This window comes from Sorex araneus, chromosome 5 (assembly GCF_027595985.1).
Source record: "Sorex araneus isolate mSorAra2 chromosome 5, mSorAra2.pri, whole genome shotgun sequence".
Classification (NCBI taxonomy): domain Eukaryota; kingdom Metazoa; phylum Chordata; class Mammalia; order Eulipotyphla; family Soricidae; genus Sorex; species Sorex araneus.
The window spans coordinates 63,860,010-63,873,744 of NC_073306.1; the positions used below are offsets into that span (position 1 = coordinate 63,860,010).

General features: G+C 39.1%; 1 protein-coding gene across 2 annotated transcripts in view; it reads right to left on the minus strand.

Annotated features, from left to right (window-relative positions):
* SLC44A5 (solute carrier family 44 member 5) overlaps positions 1–13,735 on the minus strand; it is a 386,145-nt gene that overhangs the window by 74,786 nt on the left and 297,624 nt on the right. The window lies entirely within an intron of this gene.

The following is a 13,735-nucleotide window of genomic DNA, read 5'->3' on the forward strand; positions in this document are numbered from 1 at the left end:
GTCCCCTGAGCACCACCAGGAGTAATTCCTGAGTGCAGAGCCAGGAGTAGCCCCTGTGCATGGCTGGGTGTGATGAGAAAAAAAAGATATCATTTTTATTTACTTGAAAACTATGTTTAAAAGTTACTATCTATACATGTGCAGCTCCTCCGTTGCTGAACACCCATGATCCTGGAGGCCATCTATCTACTTTTGGCACCAGCAGCTTCTTGCAGAAATGTCTCTAGACTGTGAACTAAGCTACGTCCCCATGCCATCCCAGGAGGGGAACAGTTTTTCTCTCTTGACTTTTCCTTTCTCAGGATGGGGGTTGTTACCAGCGCCGCTCTCCGATGAGATGTGACCCGAGCGGCCACACATGTGCAGCCCCTCCATTGCTGAACACCCATGATCCCGGAGGCCACTAAACAGTGGTACAAGCTTGCATTGATGCAATTTCTGGCAGAAATTTCTCTGGATTAGTAACTAAACTGCTAAAATACAGAAATCCAAAACCGCGTGTCCTGCAGCCACGTGACCTCATCTGCTCTTCATTCTCAGCAATGGAAAACAAATTATCAAATGTTGCCTTTTCAGCAGGTCTGATTTTTGGGGGAAAATTCCAAATAATAATAGTGTGTTTTCTGTTGAAATATTGAATGTAATCAAAGTAAAGAGAAAGTAAAGTGAAAATCATCAGCCACGCAGGCGGGGATGGGGGTGTGGGAGGTATACTGGGGTTCTTGGTGGTGGGACATGTGCACTGATGAAGGGATGGGTGTTTGATCAATGTATGACTGAGACTTAAGCCTGAAAGCATTGTAACTTTTCACATCGTGATTCAATAAAAAATTTAAAAAAATGTTAATGTTACTATACATCAATGTATTTGGCAGGGAAAGAGCACAACTGGCTGTGCTCAGGAGCTTCTCTGGTGTTGTGCTCAGGTGTCTCTTGCTCCCAGTGGCGTTGGAGGATGTTGAGATGCTAGGATCAGATTTCAGATTACAGCACATAAAGCTTCACTTCAGCCCTCTGAGCTATATCCATAACCTGACAATTAATTTTTATCTACTTCTGGAGAAAGAAGGCAAATTATTTAAAACCATGCTGAGAATCAAAGACTTCCGAGCCCATAAGGATAATTTACTGAAAGATATCCCAGAATACTAAAACTAAATACCTGTGCCCCTTTTGCAGGGGCGGAGGGGGCACACAGAGGTTCTCAGAGGTGACCATTGGCATATTGCTCAGTGGTTGCTCTCCTACTGGTGCTCAGGGGACCACGTGGTGCTGAGGATCAAACCCAGGAACTATTGTAAATTTAGTATTGTGAATATTTTCACCTGGTTTTACTTCTAGGAGGACAATTATATTGCTAAAAAAAAGAACTAGAGGACATAAGAGGATAGATATGTTTATGGATTAGAACAATTAACATGATTAACATTTCCATCTTACACCAGGAATTTTATAGACAAACTGCAATCTTCAACGAAATTCCCATGGCATTCTTTAAGGTAATAGAACAAGCATTACTAAATTCATATGGAACCACAAAAGTCAGCCAAAGTCATCCTGAGATAAATGGAAGTATCAGCCTCTGTGATTTCAAAATATATTACACAAAGCAATGGTAATAACAACAGCATGTTTTTGGAATCAGAATAGACAGATAAGTGTAACAGATGTGAGAATCCAGAATTAAATCCATATGGACATATGCACAGTTGGTTTATGATAAAGGGGCCAAGAGTATAAAATAAAGAAAAGAAAGTACCTTTACTAGTGTTGGGAAATCTGGATAATGACATGTGAAAGCATAAAATTGAATCATTATCTCAAACCATGTACTAAAGTTAAATCAAAATAGATAAAAGACTTGGGTGCTAGACTTGGAATAATAAAGAAAACATAGGCAACATATCACACAATACTGGCTTCAGTGATGTATTACAAATTCAACTCCACTGGCAACAAAAGCAAATATAAAGAATCAGATTTAATCAAACAAAAACTTCTACACAGTAAACAAAACTATCATTAAGACAAAAAGGCATTCTACCAAATGAGAGAAAATATTCACACATCATATAACAAAGGGCTAACTAATATCTAACATATATGTAAAAATATAACCTCACAAAACTCAACAATAATAAAAAAAATTTAAAAATTGGGGAGAATAGGGCCTGAGAGATAGTACAATGGGAAAAGCACTTGCCATGTATGTGGCAGACCTGGGTTCGATCCCCAGCTCCCCACATTTCCCTAGCCTGCCAGGAGTGTTCCCTGTGTAAAGAGCTGTATCACTGTATCACTGTCATCCCATTGCTCATTGATTTGCTAGAGGAGGCACCAGTAACGTCTCCATTGTGAGATTTGTTGTCACTGTTTTGGGCATATTAAATATGCCATGGGTAGCTTTTCAGGCTCTGCTGTGCAGACGAGATACTCTCAGTAGCTTGCTGGGCTCTCTGAGAGGATGGAGGAATTGAACCCAGGTCGGCTGCATGCAAGGCAAACGCCCTACCTGCTGTGCTATTGCTCCAATCCGTGTGCAGAGCTAGGAAGAGTAATCCCTGAACACTGATGGCTCTGACCCCCAAATAAACAAAAACTGGGGAGAATACTTGAACAGATACTTCACCAAAGAAGACAAACAAATAGTGAACAAGCACATAAGAAATCTTCATGATAATTTATTATCAGGAAAGGTGAATAAACATGACAATGAGCAATCATCTTATCCCTATGAATAATTCACTATTGCAAGTGCCAACAAGTGTTGGAGCAGTGTGGACATAAAGAAATTCTTATGTTCTGCTAGTGGAAACATAAATTGACATGCCCTGTATGGAAATCTTCTGGAGAGTTCTCAAAATATTAAAAGCAGGGGATGAAGAGATATTTCAGTGATCAGGGGTGCAGCTTAGCCTGTACAGGGACTCAAGTTTGATCCCCTGCACTGCATGACTCCCCTGGGAACCACTAGGTATGCTGATGAACCCAGTATCATTGCTTTGCTGTCTCAGCATTGAACTATTCAATCAAGTATCACCAGGAGTAACCTTTAGTGTCCTGAGCACTTCTTAGGAGGAATCTCCAAAACACATTACAATGAAATCTATGATATGATCCATCAATTTCACTCCTAAGTATCTTTCTGAAAAACACAAATGTAAAAAGATATCTGTACACCTGTATTCTTTTAGCACTATTTATAACTGTCAAGATATGAATCCTAGTGCCCAATAAAGGTTGTGTGGATAAAGAAAATTTAATCTTTGGTCACCCACGGATCACACCCATAAGCCACCTCCTGCTGGCACCAGATGATCTCCTCATCGGCCACCCTCTAGAATTCATAACTGCTTCTCCCGGAAGGGAGCATAGAATGAGGCCCCCATAACCATGCCACCGGACTCTGCAGCAGGGGGGCCCCAGAGGGGGGCGGGTAAGACCCCTTTCTGCCCCAAGGGACCCAGCCCTGGCAGCCTACCTCCACTACTCCATCTCTGCCACTCTCCAGGCTGCTTTCCACACACTCCAGCAGAACTTCATGCATGAGTGAACAATGAGTGAACTATATATATGTATATATAGTTCACTATGTATATATAGTCACTATATATATATATACATACATATATATAGTCACTTCTCAGAGAGGCTGGCAAGCTACCGAGAGTATTTCGAGAGTATCCTGCCCACAGGGAAGAGCCTGGCAAGCTCCTTGTGGTGTATTCGATATGCCAAATACAGGAACAATAACACGTGTCATTCCCCTGACCCTGAAAAGAGCTTCCAATCGTTGGGAAAAATAAGTAAGGTAAGGCTGAGAAAATCTCAGGGCTGGGATGAATGGAGATGCCCTACCCGCTGTGCTTTTGCTCCAGCCCCTACTACTCTCATCTTTAAGATAAAAGTTTGCCTTTGAAATAACATGGATGGAACCAGAGGGAGTCATGCTGAGTAAAATAAGTCAGAGAAAGACAAAGAGCAGATAACATTGCTCATAGGGTATATAAAGAAGGAAAGGAAGAGAACAAAGTCAAACAAAAACAAACCCTAGGACTGATCATTGAACTGAGGCTACCAGAATGGAAGGGAAGAGAGAAGAAAAAAGTAAGGTGGTCCCATGGATTATTGTGGAGAGATGTTGTTGCTACTTTAATGGTAGGTATGCTAAAGTACATATACTTCGGAGGGGTCTGAAATTGTGCCACTAAAACACATAGATATTTTAATTGTTACTATCATTTTTGTAAAATTATTGGGTTTATTTTTTGTGTGTGGGCTAGAGATATAATATAGGGGGAAGATGCTTGCCCTGCCTGCAACCAACCTCGACTCAATCCCCACTACTGTTTATGGTAACCTGAGCACCACCATGAGTGATTTATGAGCAGAAACCCAGGAGTAAGCTCTGAGCACTGCTGGTTGTGACAAAAAATTCCTTTCTTTATTTAAAAAAATCTTTTTATGACTGTAGAAATGTTTCATACAGTTTCAAACCCCAAATTCATTCAATATAAATGACCTCCAGAAATTGGCCTCAACTTCTCTAGATATCTTTAATAAATTTCTCCAATTCCCTTCTAAGCCATCTAACATAAATACACTTTATTGAAAGAGTAAAAGCTGAGGGGCTGGAGCAATAGCACAACGGGTAGGGCATTTGTCTTGCATGCGGCCCGTCCGGGTTCGATTCCCAGCATCCCATCATCCCATATGGTCTCCCCTGAGCACCACCATGGGTAATTCCTGAGCACAGAGCCAGAGTAACCCCTGTGCACCTCCGAGTGTGACCCAAAAAATAAAACAAAAATAAAGAAAGTGAAAAGTTGAATGATTGGGAACTGGCTAAATAAAGAATTCTACATCTATACATTGAAAAACTCTGTTGCCATTGAAAATGGTAATGAAGATGGTTTATAGATGGATACACTTGTAATACATTAACTTTTAAAAGTAAGTTATTACATGTTTTGCAAAGTAAGTAAATGTATGTGTGTGGAAATAAATGTATATGAATCATGGTATTAGCTCTTTAGTTCATTTTTTATCTTTCATGAATTTACTAAAATTAACATGCATTACTTTGACAATCAGAAAGAAGACAATTTGATTCTTCTTCAAAATTATGGTTGAGTATGATCAGTGGCATAAGTCAATATACACTATCACTAGCACTCAGGGGAATCTCAGTTTGGAACCATTTATAAATGTTTCTCCTTTATTTCCCAACTTCTCCATCAGTAAAATAAAGACACTAACCTCATCACTTCACTGTGACAATAAGATATAGCATGAACATCAAAATTGTCCCATTGCTTAGCGATTTGTTCAAGCAGGCACCAGTAACATCTCTCATTGTGAGACTTATTGTTACTGTGTTTGGCATATCCAACACATCACAGGTAGCTTGCCAGGCTCTCCGAGAGGGGCAGAGGAATCGAACATGGGTCGGCCGTATAAAAAGCGAACACCCTACCGCTGTGCTATCGCTCTAGCCCATCAAAACTGTAAGTTGTCAAATTTTAGAATGCATTGTTAAAACTTGGAGTGGTGTAGAATACAGATTCCTTGCTTCTTTTCACCTTTTTTTTGGGGGGGGGGGAAGGAGTGGGGGCAGGTAGATGAGCCACATCCAGAGATGCTCAGGAGTGAGTTACTTCTGGCTCTGCACTCATGGATTACTGCTGGTATGCTCAGGGGGCCATATGGAAAGCCGGGGATTGAACCAAGGTTGCTGCATGCAAGGCAAGTGCCCTACCAGCTGTACTATCGCTCCAGCCCTTCCCTTTTACCTTTGAGAGCTGAGATCTGTGGATAGAGGACCCAAAAATTTACTTACTTTTCCCCATGCTATTGCACTGTAGATTCAGATATAGCTATTCTATAAATGAAACTTTGAAAACATATCTCAAAACATCCACAGAAATGTTCTTAATGGAGAGGGCCAGCGCCAACCGTACCAAAGCCCATTCAGCTACAGGCACGCCCCAAAGCTGCCGCCATACCTCTGGCTGGGCTGCTCAGGAAAATATTCTGGATTTTCTGGAGTGACATCTCCAGACTCTACAATACAGACATTCCAGTAATTGCACACCAAATTGGATAGAAATGTAATGTAGAAGCCAACCAATCCCGAATAACAAAATCATTACTTGCAACAACAGCTTAGTAAACACCCAGACCAGGACTTAATATCGCCATGGTTAAATACACCGATTTTCACAAATTTTCTTCTCTGTAAATATGTTTTGATCATTCCATTAACTATTCAGTGATAACAAGCAATATAAAATAAATTACTGTGGGCCTGCTACGGGGGCAGGCCTGAGGGATGGTTGGGAAAATGAACACAGAGGGGAAGAAGGAGGTGACAGTGGTGGTGAGACTGGTGTTGGGAGATTGAATGCCTGTCACAACCCATCATGAACCATTTTGTAAACTACGGGGCTTAAATAAAGTGGAAATTTAAAAGTTTCAAAAGTTATAATTAAAAAAAATGTTCTCAGCAGCTTGTTAAGTTCTCGATTAACTGTGATTAATCACACAGATTACTAAAAATCTGGTAGACTGCTGAGTAATGCTTATTCAGATTCAGAATCATGTCTGATTCAAATCTTATGGTTAAGAAAGACTTCTACAAAACAGTGTGTGTTCACTTCTTACTTCATTCTACTTCCTACTTCTATTTTCAGAAGCAAATGGTGAGGGTAGGGATCATAAGAAGTGCAGCACACTAAGTTGATTTTCCCTTCACTTCTCTTTGAGAGCATGAATAAGTTGGTCGCAATTCCAAATTATAAAGGACTTGGTGAAAGTCTCATAGACTGGAGGATACCTGTAGGAAGGAAGACCAGCATTTCGTTTTCAACATATTAAATGGCTTCTCCACTAGTTAGCTCTTAGGACCATTGTAGCAGGGAAAAGATGAGATACAAAGAGACCAAAAGAGAATGGGAAAAGTCAATTGGAGCAAAGAGGGTAGTGATGAAGCATGAGAAGATGCTGTGACGGTGGAAGTAAGATGAAGTAAATGGGTTTGTGCCTCCCTGTGGTGCCTCGTCTGACAATAAGATACCAGAAGTGAAGCACAATTGAGGGAGCCACGGAGATTACAGCCAAAGGAAAAGCCAAAGTCTCTCTCTCAAATCAGGCAGCTATTGAGCAAATATTTCACATGTAATTCCAGAGAAAGTTTCTCCATAATCATTAAGAGTCAGCCAAGGAATGACTCTTAGTGTCATTGTGTCACTGGCCAGTCACTGTGTCAGTGGTGGAAACAATAATTTAGAATAAAGTCACACCCAAGAAAGTAACAGACACTCCTTCCACCCCTCACAACATAATAAAATAACTGTAAAAAGAAGTGTGTGTCATACTGGTCCCTTCTCCAGTATGACAGAAATAGTCGGAAATGATTACTTTGGACAGGGATTGAAAGTTGAAAGTAGGTAAAGGAACATACCTGATAATCTTTCAGTATCTGTATTGCAATAATGCCCAAAAGGAAAGAGCCTCCCTTAAGCGGGGAAGGAAAGGAGGGAGGGGGAGGGAAACTGGGAACACTGGTGGTGAGAAATAAACACTATATACACTGGTGAAAAGCTGGGTGTCGGAACACTATCCGAATCCAAATCATGAACAACTTTGTGATTGTGTTATCTCACTGATTCAATAATTAAAAAAAAAACAAAGTGTGTGTGTAGGTAGGATAAGGAAAATATAAAATTTTTATATTTTCTTAGATTTTCACAGAATCAAATCTGATGAGAGGTTGCAAGAAGTCAGAGTAAAACTGTAATGTGAGCTATGCTGAACTGTTTAGTAACAAAAAGTATTTTGAAACCTTTAAAAATATCTAAGATATAAAAAATTGTTAAGAGTTGGGGGCTGGAGTGATAGCACAGCGGGTAGGGCGTTTGCCTTGCACGCGGCCGACCCGGGTTCAAATCCCAGCATCCCATATGGTCCCCTGAGCACCGCCAGGGGTGATTCCTGAGTGAATGAGCCAGGAGTGACCCCTGAGCATCGCCGGGTGTGACCCAAAAAGCAAAAAAAAAAAAAAAAATTGTTAAGAGTTGAAGTAGTATAATTTAAAAGTACAGTGATGGGGGCTAGGAAACCTATTTCATGCATCTATGCCCATCAAATGGCTCATGAGTCTGCTTATAGAGCCAGAAAAATAGCAAAGTGGACAAGAAGCTTGTCTTGCACACAGCTGACCACTGATTTGATCCCTGGTACAACCTATGGTCCCCAAAATACTGCCAGGAGTGATCCCTGAGCATAGAGCCAGGAATCCTGTGCACTACTGCGTATGGCCTCAAAACAAAACAAAACAAGGTGTATGCTCATAAATTTATACACAGTATTCACAAGTTTACTTAAAAATTTCACAAGAATAAGCTTATTTCTTTCCCTACTCGAGCTATTATAATATCCATAGTTGATGAAGCTATTAAAACTTGCCCTAAGGAAATGAATAACTTATTGTATAGGTCCCTTATGAGTGGCTAAAATGGTGAAGGTTATATCAGTGTCAAGAATTTCCAGAAGTAAAATTGATTAGCTGTAAAATGCTATATAAATACAAACTATTTGCCAGATTATCCTATTCTGAGTAAAGTATACACTGTACTCATCTTTATAACCATACTGTGCCAACTTTTAGTTTCATATATAGTCCATCTGAAGTATAAGAAAATGTTATAGAATAAATAAGACCAACTCCAGAATGCAGTCTTATAATCCTGGGGCTTTTTTTTTTTTGCACAAATCTTTAGTCAATCTGTCTGATATGTTAATGCTTCAGTGGACCTCAGATTTCTTAGGTAGATGATGGTAGTAGCAACTTAGCAACTCTGTGGAAGTAGAATTTGAGGAAATAAGTCATGATTTAACTTGAAGCGTATTTTCACGAAGAAATAATAAAAGAGAAGCCTCAAAATACTATCTCAGGATTATGTACTATGTACTTAAGCTTACCTCTCTTCTTTCCTAGAATCACCGAAATAACAAAATTAAAGTCCAGAAAGAAGTCAGGCCCACCACATCGGCTAAGGATATGGAGGATAGAATTTGCTCAAAATTGCACAATGGAGTGCAACAATTACCAGGAGATGGAAAGCATATGTGTTGAGTGATGGATGCACCAGAGAGGAGTGAGAAAAATGGTGGGACATGATTTACCTGTTAGAAATCATGAGACCACAAGCTGAACTCAGTTAAGAATGAAAAATGTGGCTGAAAGCAAGATTATGGAAGATTTAATACATAGACCATAATTCAAATCAACACTCCTGTACTTCTGCCATCGCCCTATATTTAGAATTCTATCATTAAAAAAAAATACAAAACATCAGAGGCCGTTTTGATTGAGTGAACCTTCTGGGAAAAGCAAGGTATTTTGTAGGGTTTGGTAACCTAACCTACAGTTTCTCATATTCTGGACTTTGAAAACTCATGCCTGACAGCCAGCTTCCTGCTAGTTCATATGCAGTTCAATCTGACAGCCCAAACAGCCCAATCACCCTATATGGAACAAAGACCTCCCTGAAAACCAAACTATTAACATTATGTCATTAGAGGCACAGAATATTTACATAAGGACCAGTTTCTTTAGTAAAACTGGAAAATCAAGTGGCATGTGTAGTGTTCAGAGGAATCAGAACACGAAGAAAACCTAAGGTAAGGAAAATCTGATACTGGATGAAATACTACTACTTCAGGGCATGGGTGTAAATTTTAAAAGACAGCATTTTCAGAGTAATACACAAAGCAAGCAAGTATCACTGTATCACTGTCATCCCCTTGTTCATCGATTTGCTCAAGCGGGTGCCAGTAGTGTCTCCATTCGTCCCTGTTGCGTGTAATATAGAAAATTTTAAAAAAGTTGTACTTATTTTGTATTTTGTTTTTTGTTATTTTGTATTTTATTTTGTAACATACAAAATAAAAATACATTATTGAAAGGTATAATTAAAAATGATAAGACTTGGGGCTGGAGCGATAGCACAGGGGGTAGGGCATTTGCTTTGCATGAGGCCGACCTGGGTTCAATTCCCAGCATCCCATAAGGTCCCCTGAACACCACCAGGAGTAATTCCTGAGTGCATGAGCCAGGAGTAACCCCTGTGCATCACCAGGTGTGACCCAAAAAACAATAACAACAACAACAACAAAAAAATGACAAGATTTGCAGAGATTTAAAAAATGATTGTGTTTTAAATATTGTGGGGAAATGGGCTTGCAGTGATAGTGCAGAAGGTAGGGCACTTCCCTTACACAAGGCTGACCTGGATTCAATCCTTGGCATCTCATATGGGTCCCCGAGCACCACCAAGATTAATTTCTGAGTGCAGAACCAGAAGTAATCCCTGAATAACACCGGGTAGGGTGTGATCCCCATAAAAACAAAAGAAAAAGAAAAAATAACAAGAATGAGGGAACTAAGAAAATTTATAGAACTACCAAGTAAAAGTCAGAAATCAAAAATATAAGGAGAAAAAGAGGTATTAAGATTGATTCAGGAAGATCAAGGAACTCGAGCTCCAAAAGAGAATCGAAAAGATAAAAAGAATACAAACATCAAAGAAATAAATGAAGAAAAAGAAATTCAGATCTGGTAAAAGTCCAAGTTCTTCAGAATTAATGGACCTTACATAGGACTAAATAGAGAGCAACAACATAAAATGTATATTAAAACTGTGATATTTCAGAACACCAAGAAGAAACTATTTTAAATACCCTTCAAGAATTGGAAAAAATCATAAGGTACCTGAGTCAAATTGACAATAAACACTCTTAAGCTGAAAGTAGTTGAACAAAACTTTTACAATTCTGATAGGAATTATCTTCAAATTACATTCTACAACTAATATACCACTCAACTATAAAGAGAAAAAAACAAAATATGTCTAAGAACCCAGCACTTTTCCTTTCTAATGCTTTTTTTTTGGCTTTCTTTCATAGAAAGACAATCAAGAATGTATTTTCTATTAAAACAAGTACAAAAACAAAGAATAAAATCTCAAAGTATAGCAAACTGTCCCTGTGATTCATTTATACTGAGTAATAAATATAATTTTCACAAGATAGTAAAATTTAACTGGGAATTTTTGTGTTTTTATTTACAATGTCCAGCAACTCAGAAGCTGGGTCCAGTCTAATAATATGAAGAAACATCACAATTAAAGCAATGGGAAAGGCCTAAAATGTAGCAGGTCCTGCCTGAAACAATGAAAAAAAGCTAGGTGTCTGACCAAAAGGGTCTCTAAAAATTGTGACTGAGTCAGTAGAAAGTCTGTCAAGGAAAAAAACCATTACACAAGAATATAATTAACCCCATACAAAGAAAATTAAAAGGTGGATAATGGTAAGCTACTAAAACATGCAAATTTAGACTTTTGGTAGTGTAAGAGAAATGCAATGGAACAGCCTGGAGTGAGTGAAGCTAACAGAGGTATAACAAAGTTAGTGTTCTGTTTTCAGTGTCTAGAATCAATCCTCCATCAGAATAGGAAAGATCTGCTGAAATTGAGAACTAAACCTTACGAGAAAGAGGGCATGGACAAGAAGGATGGAGAGAAAAGTAGTGAGGGGAACACCCCCCTCTAAAATAAAAGGGAACAGAGACACATTATTCTATGATTTAAAGTCACTAAAACTATAAAAATCTAAAGTAAATTATAAAAGAGAGGAGAAGGAGAGAGATTTGGAAAAGACAACCTACATGAGTTAACATTTTATTTTTATAAAGAGATTTCAATGGATTTAATAAAATTTACTTATATATTTACTTCTTTTGGGGGTTTGAGCCAAACCTGATGGTACTCAAGTTTCACTCCTGGTTCTGTACTCAAGAACCACTCCTGGTGGTGCTCAGGGGATCTTACACAGTATCCATCCCCTCATGTTAAGAGAGAATGAAATAAAGGAATAAGTATATTGTTAAAAGGACGGTAAAAAACAAAGTATGTGTTAAGAACAGTATATTTGAGTACTCTCAACATTTTTATGCTGAAATCTGAATCACCCCCCCCCCCGACTACACTGCCCCTATATGGCAGTATATGAAGGAAGAAGCTTCAGGAAGTCTGAGGGTGATTTCCAATGAATGGATGCTGGTGCCTACACACAAGATTCCAGAGAACTCTCTCAGACGCAGGTCAAATGCATCTGGCCTGCATTGGAGAATGCAGAATAAAGATATTAGTCTGCTAGGCTGAAAACACTCTCACAAGAACTTGACTATGCTAGGAGCCTAATATTGGATTTTCAGTTCTCAGAACCATCTACAATACATTTCTGTTGATTGTAAGTCACAGTCTGTGATACTCCATTATAGCAGGCTGAACTAAGACATCTAAAGAGAGAGGAGACTGTCTTTGTGGAATGAAGTTGTGGGTAGGGAGTCCTAGGAAAGGAGACCATTACTTCTACTATAAGCACTTCCTTACAGTCAAACATAGTAATTGATTACATGCATTGATAAATAACTGTATCACTGTCACTGTATCACTGTCATCTCATTGTTCATCGATTTGCTCGAGCGGGTGTCAGTAATGTCTCCATTTGTCCCTTGTCGCGTGCTAGTGTAGCCCGATGGCATACTGGGGGCTCTTTCAGGATCAGGGGAATGAGTATTGCTGTTGTTACTGTTTTTGTCATATCGAGTACACCACGAGTAGCTTGCCAGGCTCTGCCGACATGCATTGATAAATAAGCTGAAAATTAAGCCAAGTAATAGACTGGGGCTTGTACTGTGTTCAAACAAATTTGTGAGAACTCCTTGCTATTTTTATGAGATTCTTTAGTAAAGACTGAAGACAATTACCAATTCTCATTGATGCTGTTTGGATGAAAAATGGAGTAGAGTATCTTTTAATTCTTAATCTTTCCCATTTTTTTTCTCATCTGAATCTCATACTGGGGTATGGTTTTTCAGTCTAATTTGATTATCAATCTTGTCAGCTGAAATTTTTTGAATAGCCAGAAGGTGGCATCAAAATCAACTAAGTTTTGCATTTCAGTGAAAATTCCACAAAAAGAATCATACGTAGGTATCTTGAACAACTTCCTTGAAACTCAAGAGGCAGAAAATTTATACCTATTGACAAAGCATATCATTTTCCTTTGCTGTTACTTTTATATGTTTCAACATTTTGGAGAGCTTCCAGTTTCTCCTAAGATCCCTTTGGTTAGTCATGGATGAAAAGCACAAAATGACCAAACTCTATAACCCAAACATGATTATACCATTTCTAACATGTAATTTAAACTCAGTTGTCCAATTTGCCAGTGTATAATCATTTACAGTAGTCTCTCGTGGGCTGGAGAGATCATAGAGCAAGAAAGGCACCTGGCTTGCATGAAGTCGATTCGCGTTTGATTCCTTATGTGGCATATGATCCCTAGCTGTCCATCTGGAGTGATTTCTGCATTCAAAGCTAGGAGTAAGCCCTGAGCATCACTCGGTATGACCTCACAAACAAAGACAAAAAATAAATAATATTTATTCATAACAATCATTTGGACTGGAGTGATAGCACAGCGGGTAGGGCTTTTGCCTTGCATGCAGTCAACCCGGGTTCGATTCCTCCATCCCTCTGGGAGAGCTCAGCAAGCTACTGAGAGTATTCCACCCAAATGCCAGAGCTTGGCAAGCTCCCCGTGGCATATTTGATATGCCAAAAACAGTAACAACGAGTCTCACAACGGAGACGTTACTGGTGCCCAC